Consider the following 13,878-nt stretch of genomic DNA (forward strand, 5'->3'; position numbering starts at 1 on the left):
TATTAGCTTCCTTCAAACACTGGAAGGCCGCAGTGAGGTCTCCCCAGAGCCTTCTCTTCTCCAGACCAAACAAGTCAATTTCCCCATTGGCCTTTCTTCCTTTTTCCTCCTCCTTTGCCGAGGAAGCTGATTTTGCTGGTGTTTTCATTTCATGAATAGAGAGAAATGGAAGATGAGGAATAAGTTCCTGATGAGAGGAATCTCCTGGAGGTTTCTGCTGGGGCAGGCTGGCTGAAGGCGACCAGGTGCAGTGCAGCCTCAAGAAGGGGAGGTGAAGGAGGATGCTCGTGGCTGAGGAGCTGGCAGCAGTGGCAGGGATGTCAGCAGGCCCAGGGCTCTGCCATGAAGGCCATAAGGCGGGTTGCTCCTGGGGGACGTCATCCTGCAGCGGCGGCAGCACTGGGAGGGCTGTGCCTCTGGAGATGGATGTTGCCAAGCGGGAGCGGCATGGCGGGGGACAGCGTGAGCCCTCCCCACAGCCCGCTTCCTTGCCACCTTTCCTGTGGAAACGAGTGTTACTTAAGCAGTCTGGAGGTGCTGTAAGGTAATTCCCACAAAGCTAGGAGGCAGATGCTGAACATCTTACTGATGAATAAATGATGTGACAAAAAGGAACAGAGTGTGTGTGCTGGCGCTTCCCCATCTCACATGCACGGCACGCTTGCCTGCACAGCACAGCTTTTCCACGCCAGCTCCTCACAGCCTCGTTCTTCTTTACCCATTCTACTTTACAATCCTCACAGCTACCCCTTCCGTTCTCCTACAGCCCTTTACCGAAACACGCTGTGCAGGCTAACCCATCCTCCAGACAGTTCATTTGCACTCCCTCCTTGAGTGCTGGTCTTAGCACAGATTGCTCAGTGCCTGCTTTTCCACCGCTGCCGCAACAGGAGGGGCCCAGCACTGCTCTGACAGCCCTCAGACACACAACTAATCCTGCTGCCTTTGTGTAAGTGGAAGCGGCAGGAGCAGGCTTTTAAGGGCTAGAAAGTATTCCACTCAGGGTACCGTTTATTCATTCTCATTTGGCAGCTGAGCTTGCCTGCTGAGAAATAACTGCTGAGGAAGAGCAGAGGGGGAGCGGAGCATTCTGCCTATGTCAGTGTCAGTGAGCACACACTTTGAGAAAACAGCCACGTGGACGTCTCTGTCCCATCTGCTTTTCCTGCTCAGCTCGAAGACTGCTTGGGGTCACTGCCCGAACACACCTCTGCTATGGGCCTGGAGACAGCCCAGTAACAACCAGAGCTCTTTGCTGTCCTCGCAGCTTGTTGCTGGATGCTCACCCCCTGGGTGAACCATTGCTCATGGTCTCAGCATGGCTTTTTTTACAGCAGTCCTTCTGAAGTTCAGTTATACTTTTCTTTTTTTTCTTTTGAGACAATCTGTAGAGAAAGAAGAGCTGAATGAACGTGTCACCAACTCGTCACTTTCCCATTTCTCTCCCTCTCTTTGCCCTTCCTTTAATAGTCTGAACCAATTTTAGAAGAGTCTCTGATGCCCCTGATGATACATTGCCTTGGAGTTCCAGACAGCAGCCCACGTGGGCACGCTGCTCTCTGCAGGCACTGCCGATGGAAGAGTGGTGCCAGCACGGGCAGCACCGGTGATGGGCTGGGTCTGTGTTGTACAGCTGCTCAAGAAATCCCACGTTTAGTCCTTTTATTTTTAACCAGAATAAACTGACACCCTGCTGATAGATCCCACGCCTTTAAAGAGACATTTCAGGCTACACCAAACGCAGCTGTCACGTACAGAAGTGCAGAACACACGATGGGAGAAGGAGGGTGCACTTCTTCGAGGCCACAGCGCTTGGAAGAAGAGATGGGGGAAGTCCTCACCCGACCCCCTGCTGTGGCAGCATCAGTGCTGATGGGAGGTCAGGTCAGTACTTTTGTCTCTTCCATCAGCTTCCATGAGAGCGCGGGATCACAAGGGCAAATCTGCAAAACCCCGGGATTCAGTTTTCTGTGGATTACAGCCACCGAGAAGTCAAGAGAAAAAAAAAACAGCCCATTAAATTTAACAAGGGCTGAAAGCTTGACACAAGCCCACAGTGTGCTCTTGCAGCCCAGAAAGCCAACTGGGTCCTGAGCTGCATCAAAATAGGGGAGGCCAGCAGGGAGGTGGAGGGAATCGTCCCCATCTGCTCTGCCCTCTGAGGCCCCATCTGGAGTACTGTGTCCAGAGCTGGGGCCCCCAGCACAGGAAGGACACAGAGCTGTTGGAAAGGATCCAGAGGAGGGGCACAACCACAGTCAGAGGGCTGGAGCACCTCTGCTATGGAGACAGGCTGAGGGAGCTGGGCTTGTTCAGCCTGCAGGGCTCTGGGGAGACTTCTTTGCGACTCTCCAGTACCCAAAGAGGGCCTAAAGGAAAGCTGGGGACAGACTCTGCCAGGGTGTATAGTGATAGGGGAACGAGCAATGGCTTTAAACTAAAAGAGTGTGGCTTTAGATTATATATTATGAAGAAAATCTTCACCGTGAGGGTGGTGAGGCACTGGAACAGGATGCCCAGACAAGCTGTGGATGCCCCATCTCTGAAGGTGTTCAAGACCAGGTTCGGTGACACTTGTAGAACCAAATCTAGCATGAGGTGTCCCTGACAACAGCAGGGCTTGGAACTGGATGGTATTTAAGGTCCCTTCAAATCCAAACCATTCTATGATTCTCTGATTCCTCCCCATTGCAAAACCACATCACAGCAGGAGAGAGGCTTCACTCGGCTGCAGGCTGCTCTAGCACCGTGCTCAATACTCTTTGCTGGAAGCAGCTCATTTTCAAGATGCACACCGAGAGGTGTTTCTCGGGCCTCATCGCTGCAGGCTGCTATCAGGCTGCAGCAGGAGAACCATGCAACTCAAACCTTGCAGTAACCTCACACCCTTTCTGGGGCATTTCTACTACAGCACCCACACAGAGCACCTCTGGGACACAGGCCGGGAGCCACTACTGAAACTTTGTTTTTGCACAAGAGATAAAACAGATCGGTGGTGGCTAATAGACAACAGTGAGGAAATAGAGAGATGCTGTCAGGAGCTTGCTCCCTTTCTGGCCCCATTTCCTACCCTTGTGCATCCCCAGCGCTGCCATTCAACACCAACACCTGGTGCTGAGGCACTGGGACAGCTCGTGCCAGCCAAAGCTGTCCTGCTGTCACCAGATACCGCATGCCTCACGCACAGGGAAACAGCAGCACCCTGCTCTGGCGCCTGTCAGCAGGTGACAGCTCTGCAGAGCTTTAATTGGAGGTGTGCTCATGCAGCTGCTGCAGCTGCTGCTGCTTGGTCTTCGCTCAGTGCGTTTTCTGAATGTCACATCAGGGCTGTTCCTGCTGGTTTGTCAGGTCACTGATCCTCTGTATAACACTTCTGCTTAGCGCTTGCCTGTTGTGTCAGGACAAAACGCTGCAAACCAAGCGCTTCTGCTGGATGTGAGTGTGATCTGAACACGATCAAACCCACCTTGCATGAGTATTTTAAGAAAATATAGCCCCAGCGTTGTGCAAAGCTGATGTGGAGAGACTTCTGGCAGCCATCGAGCTCCGTGAAAGAAATCTTAATTTATTCCATTTGGGGAATTTCACTGGCAGGATGACACAGCCCGATGCACATCGTTCAAGTGTCCTTGGAAATGCATTCTTTTTGCATCGCTTTCATGTCAGCAAAATGCTGAGAGCACTGCTGGAACAGTTCCAGCATTCAACCTGCTTCCCAGTGAGCGTGCAGGAGTGCGGCAGAAGCCTTCATTGCTGTTGTAATATTTGCATACAGAGCCTCATCGGAAACCCTTACGGACGTGCTCAGACACACCAGTGAGATCTGCATGGGCTGCGGCCAGCCAGCAATTGGAAAAACATTCCTGGCTGCAAAAAGAGTGAGCGCTTTGGTCCCTCCCACCGAGAGGCAGCAGCCCCCCAGGACCAGTGAGAGCATGGGGCCCCAGCTGGACCCCCCCACCTGTCCTGCGCCACCCATGGGGTTTGCTGCCGTGCCTCAGCTGCCTGTCCCCACACCTTCATCCCGTGTGCGGTGCTCCAGGCTCCTGCCATCTCTGAGCCCCGCCTCCGCATTAGCGGAACACATTTCTTCCTCGAAGGAACGATGTGAACTAGCAGTAACCGCGCTCCTGACCCAGAGCGCCCGCGGTGGGACGTCTGCTCATGTTTGTCCCGACGACCACTTCATTCTGCTGAAGCCCCATTCACCTCGGCTGATTCCTCCAGCAGCATTTGGCTGACAAAGGCACTGCGTGTCCACCTCCTCTGCTGGGTGTTCTCGAAGCCCTGCTCCCACAGGGGCTCCCTGTGAACCAATATGCAGGATTTTGGCCCTGGGCTTGCAGATTTTACATCACCACGTCCCAGCCTGGCCCAGGATTTGATATTAGCAGTGTTTTCCTACAGAAACATGCATCTTACTGCCTCACGGCAGCTCACAAACACAACACTGCATCTCCAAGCAACAACAGTGTCTGCCGGGCATGACTGTGGGACTGTGCTGGTCCCAGAGAACAAAGCAGGCTTGGATGGGGATGCCCCAGTTGTTCGGGCTTAACACTGCTCACTTCAGAGCAGGAACTATTCAGAGCAGAGCCACTGTCAGGGACAAAAATAAACTCCAGTTGTTGTTCAAAGCCTTCAGAACAAGAGCAGGAGCAGAGCACAGTGAGTGCCCTTCTCTTTTGACCGCCATCTCTTCCAAGAAGCAGGGGGAAGGTGCAGGCATATGGGGTTTTATTCTTCTTTAATTTCTTACAGTGACGTTCCCCTCTGTCCCAGCCGGTCCTCTCCAGTGGGTGTTTGCCCACATTTTTGCTTCCCACTACAATTTCTGTGATGCAATGCCAAGTACAGCTTTGCTGCTGCCAGTTTAGGGACACGGACGCGTGGTCTACAGGAGAGCTCATCTCTTTTATTAGACCAAATGATGCACTTGGAAAGAACAGAGAAGCTTTGGTGCTCCAGAACTTGCCTGCCTGTTTCTCCATGCCCAGTGCTATGCAGCAGGGACCTCTCCCTGCAGCTCAGTGGGCACAGGTTGGGGCTCTCTCTGCCAAGCAGAGCTGCCTGGGTGCACTGAGCTAACTGCTTGCCCAAACACCTCCTAAATGGCTTCACACCAGCTCCAGAGCTCTGCCAGAGGTCCGTGTACTGCACACCCAGCCCTGTGACCGACAGAATGGCTGCTGCTTCTGCTCAGCTGTGACTGTCCCAGGCAGCCTCTGAGCCCAGAGAAACCCATTGGAGGCTGCAGGTCTCAGCTGCCAAGGCTGACAAGCCCTGCTCAGAGCACGACCTGGCAGCAGGAAGTGGAGGCTGAAAGCCCAAGGGACAGGGATGCTGAGAGGCTGCCCACAGGCTATCACGGACACACTGGCACTGCACGAGAGGCAGCCAGAGCTGTGGTGTTTCCCTGGATCATCTTCCCAGATGGGTGGTGAGCTGCCCTGTACATCTGTCCAGAGGTATACCCATGTCTGTTCTATGGTTACTCGGGGCCAGCTGAAGTCCATCTCAGTTGGAGTCAAAGCTGCTGGTGAACAGCTCCTGGGCTGCAGGCAGCCAGGCTGGGTCTCTGCTGAGGTTTCAAAACTAACGTGGTGCAGTGGCATCCTCTGCTAGCAAGGCAAGGAAAGAGTTAGGAAGCCTGAGGCCACCCTCCTTGCCTACCTGTGTCTCCATCACCCAAAAAGGATGCAGGATGACAGCTCCCCACACAGAACACCTTGCCCCGCCAGTCTGCAGCACCCACCTGCCCAGCACCAGAGCCACAAGACTGACAGTCTCCCTGTGACCGTGCAGCCCTCCTCCCAGTGCTCAGTGCTGAGCTTTGTTTCCTGCTTGAAACAAGCCACTGCACTAGCACAGGTCTCACACTGCTTGTGTGCCTCATGAAGAACACCTTCCCCTAGTGACCTTCCATGTTTACATCTTCACTGTGCCACCAGGGAACAGACTTCTCCCACCCCCTGGCTCTGTGGCTGCTCATCACGACCGAGGACACTGAGTGCAGGAGCCCATCAGCCAGCTGTCACACACAGGTAGGTGTGCTTGCACACCATGCCCTTGTGCCACTGCTGTTGTACCAGTGAGAAAATTGGCTGCTGTGAGGCCATTCCTGGAGGGTTTCGGAGCAGGTGCACCTGCTGGCTCTGCTCTCCTACAGCTTTATTCCAGATTCACTTTCGTAAGATTACTGTGGATGAGTTCCCAGAGCATAACATCTGCTCATCATCCAAGGCCAAGAGAGATAAGGAGAAGAAAAGAGAGAACAGGAGAGCCATGCACACACAAGACAGAAAATAAAAGGAAAAGAGGAAAAAAAGCACAAAACTAAAAACAATATGGAAGCCAATGCAGCTCCTCTTCCCCAGCTGCCTCTGCCCTCCTGGTGCTCCTACAGGACCCACTGGGTGATGAAGTTGGGCTCCTGAGCAGCGCTGCCCAGAGCCGCCTTGCTGCCAGCCTCAGGGCAATCCTATGGGACACGGCCCACAGCCACCTCATGGCACACAGACCAGCCCACACTGCCCCCTCTGGCCCCATGAAGAGGTCCTGCCCCCTCGACCTGTAATGGGGAAAGGCTGCCCGCACCCACAGCCTGCACCCACAGCCTGCAGCAGGGAAATGCCTGCATTACAGGGGGATTCTTGGGGGGCAAGCCACGCATCTGGGATAGCTCCTTACAGTCGCTTCAGCCAGAAATGGGTGGTACGATTACACATCTCACTTTATTTTCTTCCTTATTTTCTTTTTATTCAGCAGGGGCAACGTTGCTCATCCTAAAGCATTTCTTAAAGACGAGGGGAAAACAGCATGACAGCGATTCATTCACACAGAGCCAATGCAACCTGGAAGTCTCCGCTTATTTGCCACAAAAATAATTAATTTAAAGCCAAATGGGAATGACTCAAAACAAAGAAAAAGATCTCCAGAGATTTTCCCCTCCCTCAGAGCAAGACACCTGCCTGTCCTTTCAGATTGCTGCTCCGCTCTAATGGCTGCAGCAGATTTATGCTATTAATTAGCTTCCAGGATTTATTTTTCCCTGGAAGAAGCCGCTGTCTGGCCCCGCTCCGAAGGGACAAACCTCCTTGCTGATTCCTGAGGGGTGAAATCAAGTGCTGTCTGGCAGAGGGGCAGGCCTGGGACACCATGCTTTTACATCAGGGTTTTGCAAGGCTTCCTTACTGCAGCAAAGCAAATGAGCCAGGCTAAGAGTGGGCGACAGTCAGGAGGAAACCAGAGTTAGGAACAAGGAGAAAAGGGTTTTGCATGAGAAAGACAAGGCTCTCCTGCTGGGAATGAGAATTCAGAGGCAGGAGGTCTACTAAATCCCTGAAGGACAGAGGGTATGCTGAGGGGCCTGGCAATGGGGTGAAGATGAAATGAAGGAGCTGGGCCTTCACTCAGCTGATGAACTTGTTACCTCAGGGGACTGTGGAGGTGCAGAAGGAAAATGGTTCAGAAACCACGCGGATGGATTGATCCAGGATAAGGCCAGGATAAAGCCAGTGGTAGTGATTTAAAAAGTAATTAATGAAGGATAAACACTTCTTTAGACATGGTGAGAAAGTGTCTCTACGGACATCTTTAATTAAAAGCTGGGGAGGAGAAGTGGCTGAAAATACCTGCTCAAGACAGTTAGGAGTTGACAAAAAGCCTGGAATAAATGAGTAATTGTGATTTAAAAAATAAGAGTACCAACAAGGAGCTCTCTGCCATGTGCTGGGTTACAGAGCCATGGCAGAGATACAGGAACCTGAGGGGCAGCACAAGAGCTGGACAAGGAAGGGCATCAGCACTCTCCTCCATCAGTTAAATGGCTCCAATACATGGCAAGCATACAGAGCCTGCTGTGCTGCAGCTCCTTCATGGGCACTGCCCCAGACCTGAGTCTGGGTCCTCCTGTACTCAGCCCTGGTGAGGCTGTACCTCAAGTACTCGAGTGTTCAGTTTTGGGCCCCTCACTACAGGAAAGACATGGAGGCCCTGATGTGTGTCCAAAGAAGGGCAATGAAGCCGGTGAGGGGTCTGCAGCACAAGTCTTATGGGAAGCAGCTGAGGGAACTTGGATTGTTCAGTCTAGAGAAGAGGAGTCACTCAGGGGAGACCTTATTGCCTGAAATGAGGTTGTGGAGAGGTGGAGCTTGGCCTCTTCTCCCAGGCAACGACAGGATGAGAGGGAATGGCCTCAAGTTGCACCAGTGAAGGTTCAGGTTGAGATACTAAGAAGGATTTCTTCTCAGAAAGAGTGGTAATGCATTGGAACAGGCTGCCAAGGAAGGTGGAAGAGTCACCATCCCTGGAGGCGTTTACAGAAAAGGTAGATGTGGTACTTAGGGACATGGCTTATTGGGTCTTTTCCAACCTTAATGAGTCTGTGATTCTATGATTCTGTGATTCTATGATTCTGTGAACAAAAATATTTGTCCCACATAGCTTGAAAAGAAAGGATGGGTTTTGGTTTTCCAAAGTTCATGCTTCTGCACTTGACGCATAAACCACACTAGAAGAGCTGCCTTTTCAATTTGCATTAACATCATAAGATCCAACAGATTAAAATGCTACAATCAACAAGGCAAATACACTTTACTATATACATGGCTTGGATGGCTAACAGCTATTAAGGACGTATCTCTTTTTGTAGTGAAGAAAAAGCCCGAGTTAGAAATACTTGCAGCCAGAAGTGGCTACGTGTGACTCAGCAAACTGAAGAAGAGCCCAATGTATGCCCTGCTGCTCAGTACCAGCTCACTCTGAGCACCACAGCAATGAGGGCTGCTTACCGAACTGCTGCCAAATCCTGCGCCTGGAGATCACACCTGGGGGCTGGGAGTGCACCAGGCAGCAAATGGCTGCTGTGGCTGATGTATACCTGAAGCAAAGCAGAGGCACACAGCGAGGCTTGCAGCCACTGTTGCAAACCTGCGCCAGCAATGAGTGGGGTTACTTCTGTGAGAGAACAGAAAGCAGCAAACAAATGCCTCCTCCTACTCACAGCTACAGAGGGTGCAGCCGGAGCAGCTTTGCCTTTTCTGGAGCATTAGAAAAAGGCCCGGGTGAACAAATGCACAGAGGCAGGCTTACATATCAGGCTGTGCTCAAGGGGGTGCGGAGAACAAAAAGAGGCTGCAATTAACGGAAGGGCCACTTTCTCTTTTCCAATCAGAAGATATAACAGGCAATATTTTAAGACCGTGAGTAGGAGTCCTTTTGTTGGATAATTCACAGGGACCGCTCATTACCTCTGCTGGAAAGCACAGCAAGTCTTAGGCAAGCGACCGAGTTACTTTAGGACAACACAGCAAAAAAAAAAAAAAAAAAACACCCAACAAACCAACAAAAACCAGGCTTGTGGTGTGCATCTCAAGAGCTGGAAGTACGCCCATCATCTGAAGGTCACTCGATAATGTGGGGACATTTGAAGCTCGCCATTCCTTTGCTGGTGCTGCAGGAGGGCTGCACAGGCAGTGCTGCACAGAGGTGGCTGCAGAGAGGCCACCTCTCTCAGGGCACTGCTGTGCTCCCCTGCACACCCCCTCCAGGGGCCCAGCCTATAGCACAGGATCATCCCTTCCAAAGGGAGCCCTGTGCCAAGCACTGAGGTCTATCTCACATAAAAGAGAAGGGTGTGGAAACAATCAGCCTTTGATAAATACCGCACACTCAAAGCGCTTGATCATGGTGCCCACCTACTACCTCTACTACCTCTCAAAAAGGGACTCAAAACACAGCAGTCAGAAACAACCATGGGCTTGGAGAGGACTTTTCTTCTTTCAGCAGATGACAGCTTTATCACATAATACAAATTCATTTTCAACCTTAACTTTTAATACTTTGGAGCTTTTATTCATTACCCTTCTGCCTTTTAAAATTCACTTTACGGCTTAATTCTTAGCTATTATTCAGTATTTTCATCAGTGTTAACTGAACACGGGGAGCATTTGCAGTTTTAGCCCAGATTAAGCCTTTATTCCTCATTGTTTTAAATGCATGAAAGTCAACCGAGTTGTTTTGTTTGATCCTCTCCATGCCACAATGAGCTCTGCGCTGTTAAGGCTGTAAATGGGCCACATCACTCATGAATTACTAATCCCCGTCACTCACATTTTCTGGGGAATGTACACTATATTTAGTCCTTAGACTTGGAAAAACAAAGCTGGAGAACTTTGAGGCTCTTTTTTTTCTCATGAAGAGTCTTTAAAACATTCCCTAAAACCTGACAAGATAATTTAGCCACCCCGTATAAGTGCAATTCATTAACCGTGGTGGAAATTAGACCCTTGAATTGAGAGGCTAATTAAGACATTTAGATATAGAGCCTGAAAGGAAACTACACAGACATTTCTTAAAATCTCATTTACAGCTATGTAAATCTGGCCCAACTCCACTGTCATTTTTTGGATTTATACCCAAGTAATTGAAATCACTGCCGAGCTCTTCTAAGCTCTCCGTATCAGCAAAAGGCATTGAAGTAAAACAATTAGCAGACAGGCTGTGCTTTTCACCGTTGCTTCCAGAGGATCTCAGTAGCACAATGCTGAGACTTTGGGGTAATTTGCCATTCTGATGGATTGTTTGTCTTAAAAAAAAAAAAAACAAAAAAAAGCGTGATGAATTTAGTGGGCCACCATCAATACAAGGAGCTGCCAACCTTACAGCATTAGCAAATGAAGAGAGCTGGAAAGCTTCAGCTTCTACTACTGCTCCTTCCAGGATGACCATTACTTTTAATTAATGCCCTCTGCCACGTTTCTTTCCACCACCAGTCACACCAGGACTGCAGCTTGGAGCAAGTAAAAACACTGAATGAAAGTTCTATACAACCCATGCAGAGAAGCAGACAAGATCAGATGGGGGGACACAGCATATTCACACACAACTCTGGATTATAGCAGTGTGCCTCTTCTGCACTGCTGGCTGCTGTGCAGTCCCCAGCACTCTGAGCCTCTCCTGGCCTGTGCTCTGCAGGGAGAAGTGGGCAGATCTCTGGCTGTGTGAGCTGCTCCCCCATCCCATCCCATCCCATCCCATCCCATCCCATCTCAGCCCAGCTCATGCTTTGGAGCTGGTTTTCCTCTGAACAAACAGCAACAGCAGCTGCCAAAACCTGAAGGAACCCGGAGCAGCCTGGGAGAGACCAGCTGCTTTGCTGAGAGCTGCTGGCAACCGGGCTATGAAAAATATCAACAGCCACAGAGGAAGGGGACAAGAAGAAGGAACCTGAGCAGCAGGGTGGTTGGCTCAACCCTGAGTGCTCTTCAGCCTGTTGGTTTGTGCCCCAGGTCAGTGCCTGCAAAGCCTCTGGGGACTGGGTATGGTGCTGCCCACTGCAAGCTCCAGCTGCCACAGCCCCAGCAGTATGGCAGGACTGGGCCTCACTGCCTGCAGCACCAGAGAGCACCCTGCCCTTTGTGGGACAAGATGAATGCCAATGGCCCCCTCGGCCCCATCCACCTCCCATAGCGTATCTTTGACTGTGCTGAGTCAATGCGAGCATTTGGTCAGCTTTAACGAGTCTAAAAGCAGCCCTTCCCAACTGCCCTTTGTCTTATAAACCCAAACCCTTCACACCTCTCTCCCACAGGAACCTGCCCTCCATGGAATACATCGCATGTAGGAAATAAGTAAACAAAACATGAAACCTAAAAGAGGTCTCCTTTTCACCAAATGCACATGAGAGTTTAGGCTCCAGGACTGTAATCTCACTTGTGCTCTGGTGTTTGATTTCTATCTGTGAGGACGATCCAGTGAGTGACCCCTTTTAGCACAGTAAGGCCAGGCAGCTTTCCATCCACACACAGCCAGGGCAGGAGATCCCTCTGTCCCTCCTGGGCCTGGCAAAGCAACCAATCCCTTCCCTTCCCTCCCAGTTCCATCAGTGCTCTGACACTGAATGTCACCTGGTGACATATTGGTGCGGTCATGGTTCTCTAGGAAACCTCCTTCGCAACAGCAGAATTTTAACCAAAATCAGTTGATTGCTCTGTGAGCAGCAATGTACATCCACCTTTTTTTAACAGAACACTGGGGTTTTGATTGCTAATGGCAGATGATTCAGTTCCCTCTGACTTTCCCACATTACCTTTGGGGTAATTAGTCAGCTTTTCAATTCAGTCATAGCTCTCTGTCCTTTCACTTGCTGTGAGGATGCTCTGGCAAGGCACCTGCACAAATCAAAGTTCAAAGTCAGAGCATCATGGCAGCACAACTACAGCTAACATATTCCTTCCCATGAATGGATAGACTGGCTATAAGGAAGAAGATTTTTACAGTAAGGGTGGTGAAGCACTGGAACAGGTCACCCAGAGAGGTGGTGGAAGCCCCGTCCTTGGAGACACTCAAGGTCAGGCTGGATGGGGATCTGAGCAACCTGATGTAGCTGTAAGTGTCCCTGTTCATTGCAGGGTTGTTGGACTAGATGGCCTTCAAGGGCTCCTTCCAATTCAAATGATTCAATGGTGTTATGACAATGGTGTTATGAGTCTACGAATGAGCACAAAGGATTGCTGTAGAAGTGGCAGCCTCTGAACTAGGGGTTATACAGATGTCCCTCAGTCGACACAAATCATCTTTGATACAGAAAACACCAAACGAGCGAAAGAAAACAATCCTGAATGTTGAACCTGAAGGTTGATTGTGGCCCAGTGGAACAAAATCTGAATAAAATTACTTCTTTCTCTCGTGTATGTTAGGGCTGATGCACTGAAATTGAAAAACTGTAGATGATGATCCCAGATAAGTATCTGGTGTTACTCTGAACCAGAGGTACGGGTCGGACCAGTTATCAGTAAAAACAGTTTCTTGTTTTCTCAATAAATATAATCTCCAAGAGGAGATTAGAGGAAAGAAGCAGAATTCCATCGACAAATGAGAAATACGTAGATGTTAGACTCATTCTGATGGCAGCTACATCCTCCAAAATGTAGGCTGTTTCATGAGGATTGTCAAAGTTTAGCAGTCAAAGCAGAATCTCAAGGTGTTTTTACATTTGTTGATGATTACCACGAGCGGATCTAGGAATTACATGACACATACGGTCCAATAGAAGGTTCCTGACTTTGAGTGCTCAGTTCCCACAATCACACCGTGTTGCACAGACACAGCTGAACACGCAGTGCTCTCTGACAGGCCCAGAGATGCACACACGGTGACAACCGAACCTGCTGTGTGTGGCAGGCTGGGCCCAGGGTGGATCTCCCTGCAGGCATAGCATGGTGCCAGCCACCAGCCCTCAGATGGGCTCCAGTGGCTCAGGCCCTCCCTGCAGCTGGAGGCAGGAACACCCTTTTGTGGGCCCAGCTGATGAGGAGCAGAAGACAAATAATTCAGCGGAGAGGGGAACCCACAAAGCACATCTGGAGCCATAAAAATAGGCCTACAGACGAAGTCCCAGGCACTGCATCGAGGTGTGAGGGCCAAGGCCAAGCTCTGGCTGCTTCAGCCCCTCTGTCCAGCTGTGAGGTGCCTGCTGGGCCCGGTGGGAGCTCGGCCTGGTGCTATGGCACAGAGGTGACCAGACCATGCCAGGAGGGTGCCAGCATCCCTGCCCAGAGCAGTGCCTGGCACCTGCCCCATGATCCCATCAAGCTGGGACACACGCAGCCTCTGCGCCTCTCCTGAAACAGAGAACAAGGAGATGAGAGTCCAGTGTCGCTCTGTTTTCATTTCTTCACTGAATGCAGCAGATGGGAGCGTTCCTCCCCAAGACGTGTTTGTGCCAGATACCGTGGTCACAATGTGTTCCCAGTAGCCTGCAGTTCCAGCCACATTGGACGGCTCAGGGCTGCAGCAAGTGGAAGGGCCAGGCTTGTCGAAGCCATGGCATTGTAAATGCATCCCCATGCTGTGCGCAGAAACCCTTCCTCTGTG

General features: G+C 50.8%; 1 long non-coding RNA gene across 2 annotated transcripts in view; it reads left to right on the forward strand.

The window, feature by feature from the left end:
• LOC107052799 overlaps nucleotides 1-9,832 on the forward strand; it is a 29,252-nt gene extending 19,420 nt beyond the window's left edge. For both annotated transcript variants that reach the window (XR_003077315.3, XR_005841383.2), the window contains one exon: nucleotides 160-9,832. This is a non-coding gene — a long non-coding RNA (uncharacterized LOC107052799). The remainder of the gene's footprint in view (nucleotides 1-159) is intronic.
• Nucleotides 9,833-13,878: the final 4,046 nt, after the last annotated feature.

The sequence above is a fragment of the Gallus gallus genome, chromosome 1, assembly GCF_016699485.2.
Source record: "Gallus gallus isolate bGalGal1 chromosome 1, bGalGal1.mat.broiler.GRCg7b, whole genome shotgun sequence".
In the NCBI taxonomy this organism is placed as follows: Eukaryota; Metazoa; Chordata; class Aves; order Galliformes; family Phasianidae; genus Gallus; species Gallus gallus.